The sequence below is a fragment of the Petromyzon marinus genome, chromosome 23, assembly GCF_048934315.1.
Source record: "Petromyzon marinus isolate PM22_M1 ecotype Great Lakes invasive population chromosome 23, UKy_Petmar_22M1.pri1.0, whole genome shotgun sequence".
NCBI classification, from domain to species: Eukaryota; Metazoa; Chordata; class Hyperoartia; order Petromyzontiformes; family Petromyzontidae; genus Petromyzon; species Petromyzon marinus.
The window spans coordinates 13,080,001-13,090,000 of NC_133689.1; the positions used below are offsets into that span (position 1 = coordinate 13,080,001).

At 45.4% G+C, this 10,000-nt stretch overlaps 14 non-coding genes and 8 pseudogenes across 14 annotated transcripts; all 22 read right to left on the bottom strand.

The window, feature by feature from the left end:
- Window positions 1-69: 69 nt before the first annotated feature.
- On the bottom strand, window positions 70-188 carry LOC142927572 (5S ribosomal RNA). The gene has a single exon (XR_012944496.1). It is a non-coding gene; the product is annotated as a 5S ribosomal RNA (ribosomal RNA).
- A 252-nt stretch (window positions 189-440) lies between these two features.
- On the bottom strand, window positions 441-559 carry LOC142928779 (5S ribosomal RNA). The gene has a single exon (XR_012945090.1). It is a non-coding gene; the product is annotated as a 5S ribosomal RNA (ribosomal RNA).
- A 427-nt stretch (window positions 560-986) lies between these two features.
- LOC142928269 (5S ribosomal RNA) lies at window positions 987-1,105 on the bottom strand (annotated as a pseudogene).
- A 252-nt stretch (window positions 1,106-1,357) lies between these two features.
- LOC142927963 (5S ribosomal RNA) lies at window positions 1,358-1,476 on the bottom strand (annotated as a pseudogene).
- A 250-nt stretch (window positions 1,477-1,726) lies between these two features.
- Window positions 1,727-1,845, bottom strand: LOC142927611 (5S ribosomal RNA). Its single transcript, XR_012944535.1, has one exon. It is a non-coding gene; the product is annotated as a 5S ribosomal RNA (ribosomal RNA).
- Window positions 1,846-2,272: 427 nt separating this feature from the next.
- On the bottom strand, window positions 2,273-2,391 carry LOC142926362 (5S ribosomal RNA). Its single transcript, XR_012943287.1, has one exon. It is a non-coding gene; the product is annotated as a 5S ribosomal RNA (ribosomal RNA).
- Window positions 2,392-2,624: 233 nt separating this feature from the next.
- Window positions 2,625-2,743, bottom strand: LOC142928790 (5S ribosomal RNA). Its single transcript, XR_012945101.1, has one exon. It is a non-coding gene; the product is annotated as a 5S ribosomal RNA (ribosomal RNA).
- Window positions 2,744-3,171: 428 nt separating this feature from the next.
- LOC142925850 (5S ribosomal RNA) lies at window positions 3,172-3,290 on the bottom strand. The gene has a single exon (XR_012942773.1). It is a non-coding gene; the product is annotated as a 5S ribosomal RNA (ribosomal RNA).
- Window positions 3,291-3,542: 252 nt separating this feature from the next.
- Window positions 3,543-3,661, bottom strand: LOC142926456 (5S ribosomal RNA). The gene has a single exon (XR_012943381.1). It is a non-coding gene; the product is annotated as a 5S ribosomal RNA (ribosomal RNA).
- Window positions 3,662-4,088: 427 nt separating this feature from the next.
- LOC142928270 (5S ribosomal RNA) lies at window positions 4,089-4,207 on the bottom strand (annotated as a pseudogene).
- A 252-nt stretch (window positions 4,208-4,459) lies between these two features.
- LOC142927584 (5S ribosomal RNA) lies at window positions 4,460-4,578 on the bottom strand. Its single transcript, XR_012944508.1, has one exon. It is a non-coding gene; the product is annotated as a 5S ribosomal RNA (ribosomal RNA).
- A 250-nt stretch (window positions 4,579-4,828) lies between these two features.
- On the bottom strand, window positions 4,829-4,947 carry LOC142928066 (5S ribosomal RNA; annotated as a pseudogene).
- Window positions 4,948-5,374: 427 nt separating this feature from the next.
- Window positions 5,375-5,493, bottom strand: LOC142926814 (5S ribosomal RNA). Its single transcript, XR_012943738.1, has one exon. It is a non-coding gene; the product is annotated as a 5S ribosomal RNA (ribosomal RNA).
- A 252-nt stretch (window positions 5,494-5,745) lies between these two features.
- On the bottom strand, window positions 5,746-5,864 carry LOC142926468 (5S ribosomal RNA). Its single transcript, XR_012943393.1, has one exon. It is a non-coding gene; the product is annotated as a 5S ribosomal RNA (ribosomal RNA).
- An 812-nt stretch (window positions 5,865-6,676) lies between these two features.
- On the bottom strand, window positions 6,677-6,795 carry LOC142927040 (5S ribosomal RNA). The gene has a single exon (XR_012943964.1). It is a non-coding gene; the product is annotated as a 5S ribosomal RNA (ribosomal RNA).
- Window positions 6,796-7,047: 252 nt separating this feature from the next.
- Window positions 7,048-7,166, bottom strand: LOC142928053 (5S ribosomal RNA; annotated as a pseudogene).
- Window positions 7,167-7,418: 252 nt separating this feature from the next.
- Window positions 7,419-7,537, bottom strand: LOC142928168 (5S ribosomal RNA; annotated as a pseudogene).
- Window positions 7,538-7,964: 427 nt separating this feature from the next.
- LOC142926564 (5S ribosomal RNA) lies at window positions 7,965-8,083 on the bottom strand. The gene has a single exon (XR_012943488.1). It is a non-coding gene; the product is annotated as a 5S ribosomal RNA (ribosomal RNA).
- A 253-nt stretch (window positions 8,084-8,336) lies between these two features.
- On the bottom strand, window positions 8,337-8,454 carry LOC142928242 (5S ribosomal RNA; annotated as a pseudogene).
- A 252-nt stretch (window positions 8,455-8,706) lies between these two features.
- Window positions 8,707-8,826, bottom strand: LOC142928448 (5S ribosomal RNA; annotated as a pseudogene).
- A 427-nt stretch (window positions 8,827-9,253) lies between these two features.
- LOC142926565 (5S ribosomal RNA) lies at window positions 9,254-9,372 on the bottom strand. Its single transcript, XR_012943489.1, has one exon. It is a non-coding gene; the product is annotated as a 5S ribosomal RNA (ribosomal RNA).
- A 251-nt stretch (window positions 9,373-9,623) lies between these two features.
- On the bottom strand, window positions 9,624-9,742 carry LOC142927360 (5S ribosomal RNA). Its single transcript, XR_012944285.1, has one exon. It is a non-coding gene; the product is annotated as a 5S ribosomal RNA (ribosomal RNA).
- Between the last annotated feature and the right edge of the window lie 258 nt (window positions 9,743-10,000).

Sequence of the window (10,000 nt, forward strand, 5' to 3'; positions counted from 1 at the left end):
AATTGGAAGGTGCAATAACTGGATGAGTCGAAGTGTAAAAAGCGACCCATCCAGATACAACAATGCAAAAGCCTACAACACCTGGTATTCCCAGGCAGTCTCCCATCCAAGTACTAACCAGGCTCGACCATGCTTAGCTTCCGAGATCAGACGAGATCGGGCGCATTCAGGGTGATATGGTCGTAGGCCGTGCTTGCAGAGACCTGTCGAACACTCATATGTATACAACAATCAACATTCAACTATACTCCTGGAGGTCATCGCTCGTGAAAACGTTTATTCTGAGCTCCTGGTTTAGCCCCGAAAGAGTGGCATCAAACAGTATTTTACAAAAAATATTGATCCCAATGCAGTACACCATATCGACGTGAAATTGGCAGGTGCACTAACTGGATGAGTCGAAGTGTAAAAAGCGACCCATCCAGATACAACAATGCAAAAGCCTACAACACCTGGTATTCCCAGGCAGTCTCCCATCCAAGTACTAACCAGGCTCGACCATGCTTAGCTTCCGAGATCAGACGAGATCGGGCGCATTCATGGTGAGATGGTCGTAGGCCATGCTTGGAAAGACCTGTTGCACATTCAAATGTATTAAACAATCAACATTCAACTATACTTCTGGAGGTCATCGCTCAAAAAACCTTTATACTGGTAGAAACGAAGTTGTAAACTGAGTGTACCAGCCTGCAATAGATTAATGTGTCCGTCCGTCCGTCCCCTTTCAATACTTTAATGAAGTGAAATCTCGTGCTGTTGGGTGTATAAAATCAGTAGTAGACAGCGCAGAGACTTGTCCTACCAGCCCACTCTGCAGGGACCTGTTTCTGAGCTCCTGGTTGAGCCCCGAAAGAGTGGCATCAAACATTTTATTACAAAAAATATTGATCCCAATGCAGTACACCATATCGACGTGAAATTGGCAGGTGCACTCACTGGATGAGTCGAAGTGTAAAAAGCGACCCATCCAGATACAACAATGCAAAATTCTACAACACCTGGTATCCCCAGGCAGTCTCCCATCCAAGTACTAACCAGGCGCGACCATGCTTAGCTTCCGAGATCAGACGAGATCGGGCGCATTCAGGGTGATATGGTCGTAGGCCGTGCTTGCAGAGACCTGTCGAACACTCATATGTATAAAACAATCAACATTCAACTATACTCCTGGAGGTCATCGCTCGTGAAAACGTTTATTCTGAGCTCCTGGTTTAGCCCCGAAAGAGTGGCATCAAACAGTATTTTACAAAAAATATTGATCCCAAAGCAGTACACCATATCGACGTGAAATTGGAAGGTGCACTAACTGGATGAGTCGAAGTGTAAAAAGCGACCCATCCAGATACAACAATGCAAAATTCTACAACACCTGGTATTCCCAGGCAGTCTCCCATCCAAGTACTAACCAGGCTCGACCATGCTTAGCTTCCGAGATCAGACGAGATTGGGCGCATTCAGGGTGATATGGTCGTAGGCCGTGCTTGCAGAGACCTGTCGAACACTCATATGTATAAAACAATCAACATTCAACTATACTCCTGGAGGTCATCGCTCTTGAAAACGTTTATTCTGAGCTCCTGGTTTATCCCCGAAAGAGTGGCATCAAACAGTATTTTACAAAAAATATTGATCCCAATGCAGTACACCATATCGACGTGAAATTGGCAGGTGCACTAACTGGATGAGTCGAAGTTAAAAAGCGACCCATCCAGATACACAATGCAAAAGCCTACAACACCTGGTATTCCCAGGCAGTCTCCCATCCAAGTACTAACCAGTCTCGACTCTGCTTAGCTTCCGAGATCAGACGAGATCGGGCGCATTCAGGGTGAGATGGTCGTAGGCCATGCTTGGAAAGACCTGTCGCACATTCAGATGTATTAAACAATCAACATTCAACTATACTTCTGGAGGTCATCGCTCAAAAAACCTTTATACTGGTAGAAAGGAAGTTGTAAACTGAGTGTACCAGCCTGCAATAGATTAATGTGTCCGTCCGTCCGTCCCCTTTCAATACTTTAACGAAGTGAAATCTCGTGCTGTTGGGTGTATAAAATCAGTAATAGACAGCGCAGAGACTTGTCCTACCAGCCCACTCTGCAGGGACCTGTTTCTGAGGTCCTGGTTGAGCCCCGAAAGAGTGGCATCAAACATTATATTACAAAAAATATTGATCCCAATACAGTACACCATATCGACGTGAAATTGGCAGGTGCACTCACTGCATGAGTCGAAGTGTAAAAAGCGACCCATCCAGATACATCAATGCAAAAGCCTACAACACCTGGCATTCCCAGGCAGTCTCCCATCCAAGTACTAACCAGGCTCGAACATGCTTAGCTTCCGAGATCAGACGAGATCGGGCGCATTCACGGTGATATGGTCGTAGGCCGTGCTTGCAGAGACCTGTCGAACACTCATATGTATAAAACAATCAACATTCATCGCTCGTGAAAACGTTTATTCTGAGCTGCTGGTTTAGCCCCGAAAGAGTGGCATCAAACAGTATTTTACAAAAAATATTGATCCCAATGCAGTACACCATATCGACGTGAAATTGGCAGGTGCACTAACTGGATGAGTCGAAGTGTAAAAAGCGACCCATCCAGATACAACAATGCAAAAGCCTACAACACCTGGTATTCCCAGGCAGTCTCCCATCCAAGTACTAACCAGGCTCGACCATGCTTAGCTTCCGAGATCAGACGAGATCGGGCGCATTCATGGTGAGATGGTCGTAGGCCATGCTTGGAAAGACCTGTCGCACATTCAGATGTATTAAACAATCAACATTCAACTATACTTCTGGAGGTCATCGCTCAAAAAACCTTTATGCTGGTAGAAACGAAGTTGTAAACTGAGTGTACCAGCCTGCAATAGATTAATGTGTCCGTCCGTCCGTCCCCTTTCAATACTTTAATGAAGTGAAATATCGTGCTGTTGGGTGTATAAAATCAGTAATAGACAGCGCAGAGACTTGTCCTACCAGCCCACTCTGCAGGGACCTGTTTCTGAGCTCCTGGTTGAGCCCCGAAAGAGTGGCATCAAACATTATATTACAAAAAAATATTGATCCCAATGCAGTACACCATATCGACGTGAAATTGGCAGGTGCACTCACTGGATGAGTCGAAGTGTAAAAAGCGACCCATCCAGATACATCAATGCAAAAGCCTACAACACCTGGTATTCCCAGGCAGTCTCCCATCCAAGTACTAACCAGGCTCGAACATGCTTAGCTTCCGAGATCAGACGAGATCGGGCGCATTCACGGTGATATGGTCGTAGGCCGTGCTTGCAGAGACCTGTCGAACACTCATATGTATAAAACAATCAACATTCAACTATACTCCTGGAGGTCATCGCTCGTGAAAACGTTTATTCTGAGCTGCTGGTTTAGCCCCGAAAGAGTGGCATCAAACAGTATTTTACAAAAAATATTGATCCCAATGCAGTACACCATATCGACGTGAAATTGGCAGGTGCACTAACTGGATGAGTCGAAGTGTAAAAAGCGACCCATCCAGATACAACAATGCAAAAGCCTACAACACCTGGTATTCTCAGGCAGTCTCCCATCCAAGTACTAACCAGGCTCGACCATGCTTAGCTTCCGAGATCAGACGAGATCGGGCGCATTCATGGTGAGATGGTCGTAGGCCATGCTTGGAAAGACCTGTCGCACATTCAGATGTATTAAACAATCAACATTCAACTATACTTCTGGAGGTCATCGCTCAAAAAACCTTTATACTGGTAGAAACGAAGTTGTAAACTGAGTGTACCAGCCTGCAATAGATTAATGTGTCCGTCCGTCCGTCCCCTTTCAATACTTTAATGAAGTGAAATCTCGTGCTGTTGGGTGTATAAAATCAGTAATAGACAGCGCAAAAACTTGTCCTACCAGCCCACTCTGCAGGGACCTGTTTCTGAGCTCCTGGTTGAGCCCCGAAAGAGTGGCATCAAACATTTTATTACAAAAAATATTGATCCCAATGCAGTACACCATATCGACGTGAAATTGGCAGGTGCACTCACTGGATGAGTCGAAGTGTAAAAAGCGACCCATCCAGATACAACAATGCAAAATTCTACAACACCTGGTATCCCCAGGCAGTCTCCCATCCAAGTACTAACCAGGCGCGACCATGCTTAGCTTCCGAGATCAGACGAGATCGGGCGCATTCAGGGTGATATGGTCGTAGGCCGTGCTTGCAGAGACCTGTCGAACACTCATATGTATAAAACAATCAACATTCACCTATACTCCTGGAGGTCATCGCTCGTGAAAACGTTTATTCTGAGCTCCTGGTTTAGCCCCGAAAGAGTGGCATCAAACAGTATTTTACAAAAAATATTGATCCCAAAGCAGTACACCATATCAACGTGAAATTGGAAGGTGCACTAACTGGATGAGTCGAAGTGTAAAAAGCGACCCATCCAGATACACCAATGCAAAAGCCTACAACACCTGGTATTCCCAGGCAGTCTCCCATCCAAGTACTAACCAGGCTCGACCATGCTTAGCTTCCGAGATCAGACGAGATCGGGCGCATTCAGGGTGATATGGTCGTAGGCCGTGCTTGCAGAGACCTGTCGAACACTCATATGTATAAAACAATCAACATTCACCTATACTCCTGGAGGTCATCGCTCGTGAAAACGTTTATTCTGAGCTCCTGGTTTAGCCCCGAAAGAGTGGCATCAAACAGTATTTTACAAAAAATATTGATCCCAATGCAGTACACCATATCGACGTGAAATTGGCAGGTGCACTAACTGGATGAGTCGAAGTTAAAAAGCGACCCATCCAGATACACAATGCAAAAGCCTACAACATCTGGTATTCCCAGGCAGTCTCCCATCCAAGTACTAACCAGTCTCGACTCTGCTTAGCTTCCGAAATCAGACGAGATCGGGCGCATTCAGGGTGAGATGGTCGTAGGCCATGCTTGGAAAGACCTGTCGCACATTCAGATGTATTAAACAATCAACATTCAACTATACTTCTGGAGGTCATCGCTCAAAAAACCTTTATACTGGTAGAAAGGAAGTTATAAACTGAGTGTACCTGCCTGCAATAGATTAATGTGTCCGTCCGTCCGTCCCTTTTCAATACTTTAACGAAGTGAAATCTCGTGCTGTTGGGTGTATAAAATCAGTAATAGACAGCGCAGAGACTTGTCCTACCAGCCCACTCTGCAGGGACCTGTTTCTGAGCTCCTGGTTGAGCCCCGAAAGAGTGGCATCAAACATTATATTACAAAAAATATTGATCCCAATGCAGTACACCATATCGACGTGAAATTGGCAGGTGCACTCACTGGATGAGTCGAAGTGTAAAAAGCGACCCATCCAGATACATCAATGCAAAAGCTTACAACACCTGGTATTCCCAGGCAGTCTCCCATCCAAGTACTAACCAGGCTCGAACATGCTTAGCTTCCGAGATCAGACGAGATCGGGCGCATTCACGGTGATATGGTCGTAGGCCGTGCTTGCAGAGACCTGTCGAACACTCATATGTATAAAACAATCAACATTCAACTATACTCCTGGAGGTCATCGCTCGTGAAAACGTTTATTCTGAGCTGCTGGTTTAGCCCCGAAAGAGTGGCATCAAACAGTATTTTACAAAAAATATTGATCCCAATGCAGTACACCATATCGACGTGAAATTGGCAGGTGCACTAACTTGATGAGTCGAAGTGTAAAAAGCGACCCATCCAGATACAACAATGCAAAAGCCTACAACACCTGGTATTCTCAGGCAGTCTCCCATCCAAGTACTAACCAGGCTCGACCATGCTTAGCTTCCGAGATCAGACGAGATCGGGCGCATTCATGGTGAGATGGTCGTAGGCCATGCTTGGAAAGACCTGTCGCACATTCAGATGTATTAAACAATCAACATTCAACTATACTTCTGGAGGTCATCGCTCAAAAAACCTTTATACTGGTAGAAAGGAAGTTATAAACTGAGTGTACCTGCCTGCAATAGATTAATGTGTCCGTCCGTCCGTCCCTTTTCAATACTTTAACGAAGTGAAATCTCGTGCTGTTGGGTGTATAAAATCAGTAATAGACAGCGCAGAGACTTGTCCTACCAGCCCACTCTGCAGGGACCTGTTTCTGAGCTCCTGGTTGAGCCCCGAAAGAGTGGCATCAAACATTATATTACAAAAAATATTGATCCCAATGCAGTACACCATATCGACGTGAAATTGGCAGGTGCACTCACTGGATGAGTCGAAGTGTAAAAAGCGACCCATCCAGATACATCAATGCAAAAGCCTACAACACCTGGTATTCCCAGGCAGTCTCCCATCCAAGTACTAACCAGGCTCGAAACGAAGTTGTAAACTGAGTGTACCAGCCTGCAATAGATTAATGTGTCCGTCCGTCCGTCCCCTTTCAATACTTTAACGAAGTGAAATCTCGTGCTGTTGGGTGTATAAAATCAGTAATAGACAACGCAGAGACTTGTCCTACCAGCCCACTCTGCAGGGACCTGTTTCTGAGCTCCTGGTTGAGCCCCGAAAGAGTGGCATCAAACATTATATTACAAAAAATATTGATCCCAATGCAGTACACCATATCGACGTGAAATTGGCAGGTGCACTCACTGGATGAGTCGAAGTGTAAAAAGCGACCCATCCAGATACAACAATGCAAAAGCCCACAACACCTGGTATTCCCAGGCAGTCTCCCATCCAAGTACTAACCAGGCTCGAACATGCTTAGCTTCCGAGATCAGACGAGATCGGGCGCATTCAGGGTGATATGGTCGTAGGCCGTGCTTGCAGAGACCTGTCGAACACTCATATGTATAAAACAATCAACATTCAACTATATTCCTGGAGGTCATCGCTCGTGAAAACGTTTATTCTGAGCTCCTGGTTTAGCCCCGAAAGAGTGGCATCAAACAGTATTTTACAAAAAATATTGATCCCAATGCAGTACACCATATCGACGTGAAATTGGCAGTTGCACTCACTGGATGAGTCGAAGTGTAAAAAGCGACCCATCCAGATACAACAATGCAAAATCCTACAACACCTGGTATGCCCAGGCAGTCTCCCATCCAAGTACTAACCAGGCTCGACCATGCTTAGCTTCCGAGATCAGACGAGATCGGCCGCATTCAGGGTGATATGGTCGTAGGCCGTGCTTGCAGAGACCTGTCAAACACTCATATGTATAAAACAATCAACATTCCACTATACTCCTGCAGGTCATCGCTCGTGAAAACGTTTATTCTGAGCTCCTGGTTTAGCCCCGAAAGAGTGGCATCAAACAGTATTTTACAAAAAATATTGATCCCAATGCAATACACCATATCGACGTGAAATTGGCAGGTGCACTAACTGGATGAGTCGAAGTGTAAAAAGCGACCCATCCAGATACAACAATGCGAAAGCCTACAACACCTGGTATTCCCAGGCAGTCTCCCATCCAAGTACTAACTAGGCTCTACTCTGCTTAGCTTCCGAGATCAGACGACATCGGGCGCATTCAGGGTGAGATGGTCGTAGGCCATGCTTGGAAAGACCTGTTGCACATTCAGATGTATTAAACAATCAACATTCAACTATACTTCTGGAGGTCATCGCTCAAAAAACCTTTATACTGGTAGAAACGAAGTTGTAAACTGAGTGTACCAGCCTGCAATAGATTAATGTGTCCGTCCGTCCGTCCCCTTTCAATACTTTAACGAAGTGAAATCTCGTGCTGTTGGGTGTATAAAATCAGTAATAGACAGCGCAGAGACTTGTCCTACCAGCCCACTCTGCAGGGACCTGTTTCTGAGCTCCTGGTTGAGCCCCGAAAGAGTGGCATCAAACATTATATTACAAAAAATATTGATCCCAATGCAGTACACCATATCGACGTGAAATTGGCAGGTGCACTCACTGGATGAGTCGAAGTGTAAAAAGCGACCCATCCAGATACAACAATGCAAAAGCCTACAACACCTGGTATTCCCAGGCAGTCTCCCATCCAAGTACTAACCAGGCTCGAACATGCTTAGCTTCCGAGATCAGACGAGATCGGGCGCATTCAGGGTGATATGGTCGTAGGCCGTGCTTGCAGAGACCTGTCGAACACTCATATGTATAAAAAAATCAACATTCAACTATTTTCCTGGAGGTCATCGCTCGTGAAAACGTTTATTCTGAGCTCCTGGTTTAGCCCCGAAAGAGTGGCATCAAACAGTATTTTACAAAAAAATATTGATCCCAATGCAGTACACCATATCGACGTGAAATTGGCAGGTGCACTCACTGGATGAGTCGAAGTGTAAAAAGCGACCCATCCAGATACAACAATGCAAAATCCTACAACACCTGGTATTCCCAGGCAGTCTCCCATCCAAGTACTAACCAGGCTCGACCATGCTTAGCTTCGAGATCAGAAGAGATCGGGCGCATTCAGGGTGATATGGTCGTAGGCCGTGCTTGCAGAGACCTGTCGAACACTCATATGTATAAAACAATCAAAATTCAACTATACTCCTGGAGGTCATCGCTCGTGAAAACGTTTATTCTGAGCTCCTGGTTTAGCCCCGAAAGAGTGGCATCAAACAGTATTTTACAAAAAATATTGATCCCAATGCAGTACAACATATCGACGTGAAATTGGCAGGTGTACTAACTGGATGAGTCGAAGTGTAAAAAGCGACCCATCCAGATACAACAATGCGAAAGCCTACAACACCTGGTATTCCCAGGCAGTCTCCCATCACAAGTACTAACTAGGCTCTACTCTGCTTAGCTTCCGAGATCAGACGAGATCGTGCGCATTCAGGGTGAGATGGTCGTAGGCCATGCTTGGAAAGACCTGTTGCACATTCAGATGTATTAAACAATCAACATTCAACTATACTTCTGGAGGTCATCGCTCAAAAAACCTTTATACTGGTAGAAACGAAGTTGTAAACTGAGTGTACCAGCCTGCAATAGATTAATGTGTCCGTCCGTCCGTCCCCTTTCAATACTTTAACGAAGTGAAATCTCGTGCTGTTGGGTGTATAAAATCAGTAATAGACAGCGCAGAGACTTGTCCTACCAGCCCAATCTGCAGGGACCTGTTTCTGAGCTCCTGGTTGAGCCCCGAAAGAGTGGCATCAAACAGTATTTTACAAAAAATATTGATCCCAATGCAGTACACCATATCGACGTGAAATTGGCAGGTGCACTCACTGGATGAGTCGAAGTGTAAAAAGCGACCCATCCAGATACAACAATGCAAAAGCCTACAACACCTGGTATTCCCAGGCAGTCTCCCATCCAAGTACTAACCAGGCTCGAACATGCTTAGCTTCCGAGATCAGACGAGATCGGGCGCATTCAGGGTGATATGGTCGTAGGCCGTGCTTGCAGAGACCTGTCGAACACTCATATGTATAAAACAATCAACATTCAACTATACTCCTGGAGGTCATCGCTCGTGAAAAAGTTTATTCTGAGCTCCTGGTTTAGCCCCGAAAGAGTGGCATCAAACGGTATTTTACAAAAAATATTGATCCCAATGCAGTACACCATATCGACGTGAAATTGGCAGGTGCACTAACTGGATGAATCGAAGTGTAAAAGCGACCCATCCCGATACAACAATGCAAAAGCCTACAACACCTGGTATTCCCAGGCAGTCTCCCATCCAAGTACTAACCATGCTCGACTCTGCTTAGCTTCCGAGATCAGACGAGATCGGGCGCATTCAGGGTGAGATGGTCGTAGGCTATCCTTGGAAAGACCTGTCGCACATTCAGATGTATTAAACAATCAACATTCAACTATACTTCTGGAGGTCATCGCTCAAAAAACCTTTATACTGGTAGAAACGAAGTTGTAAACTGACTGTACCAGCCTGCAATAGATTAATGTGTCCGTCCGTCCGTCCGTCCCCTTTCAATACTTTAACGAAGTGAAATCTCGTGTTGTTGGGTGTATAAAATCAGTAATAGACAGCTCAGAGACTTGTCCTACCAGCCCACTCT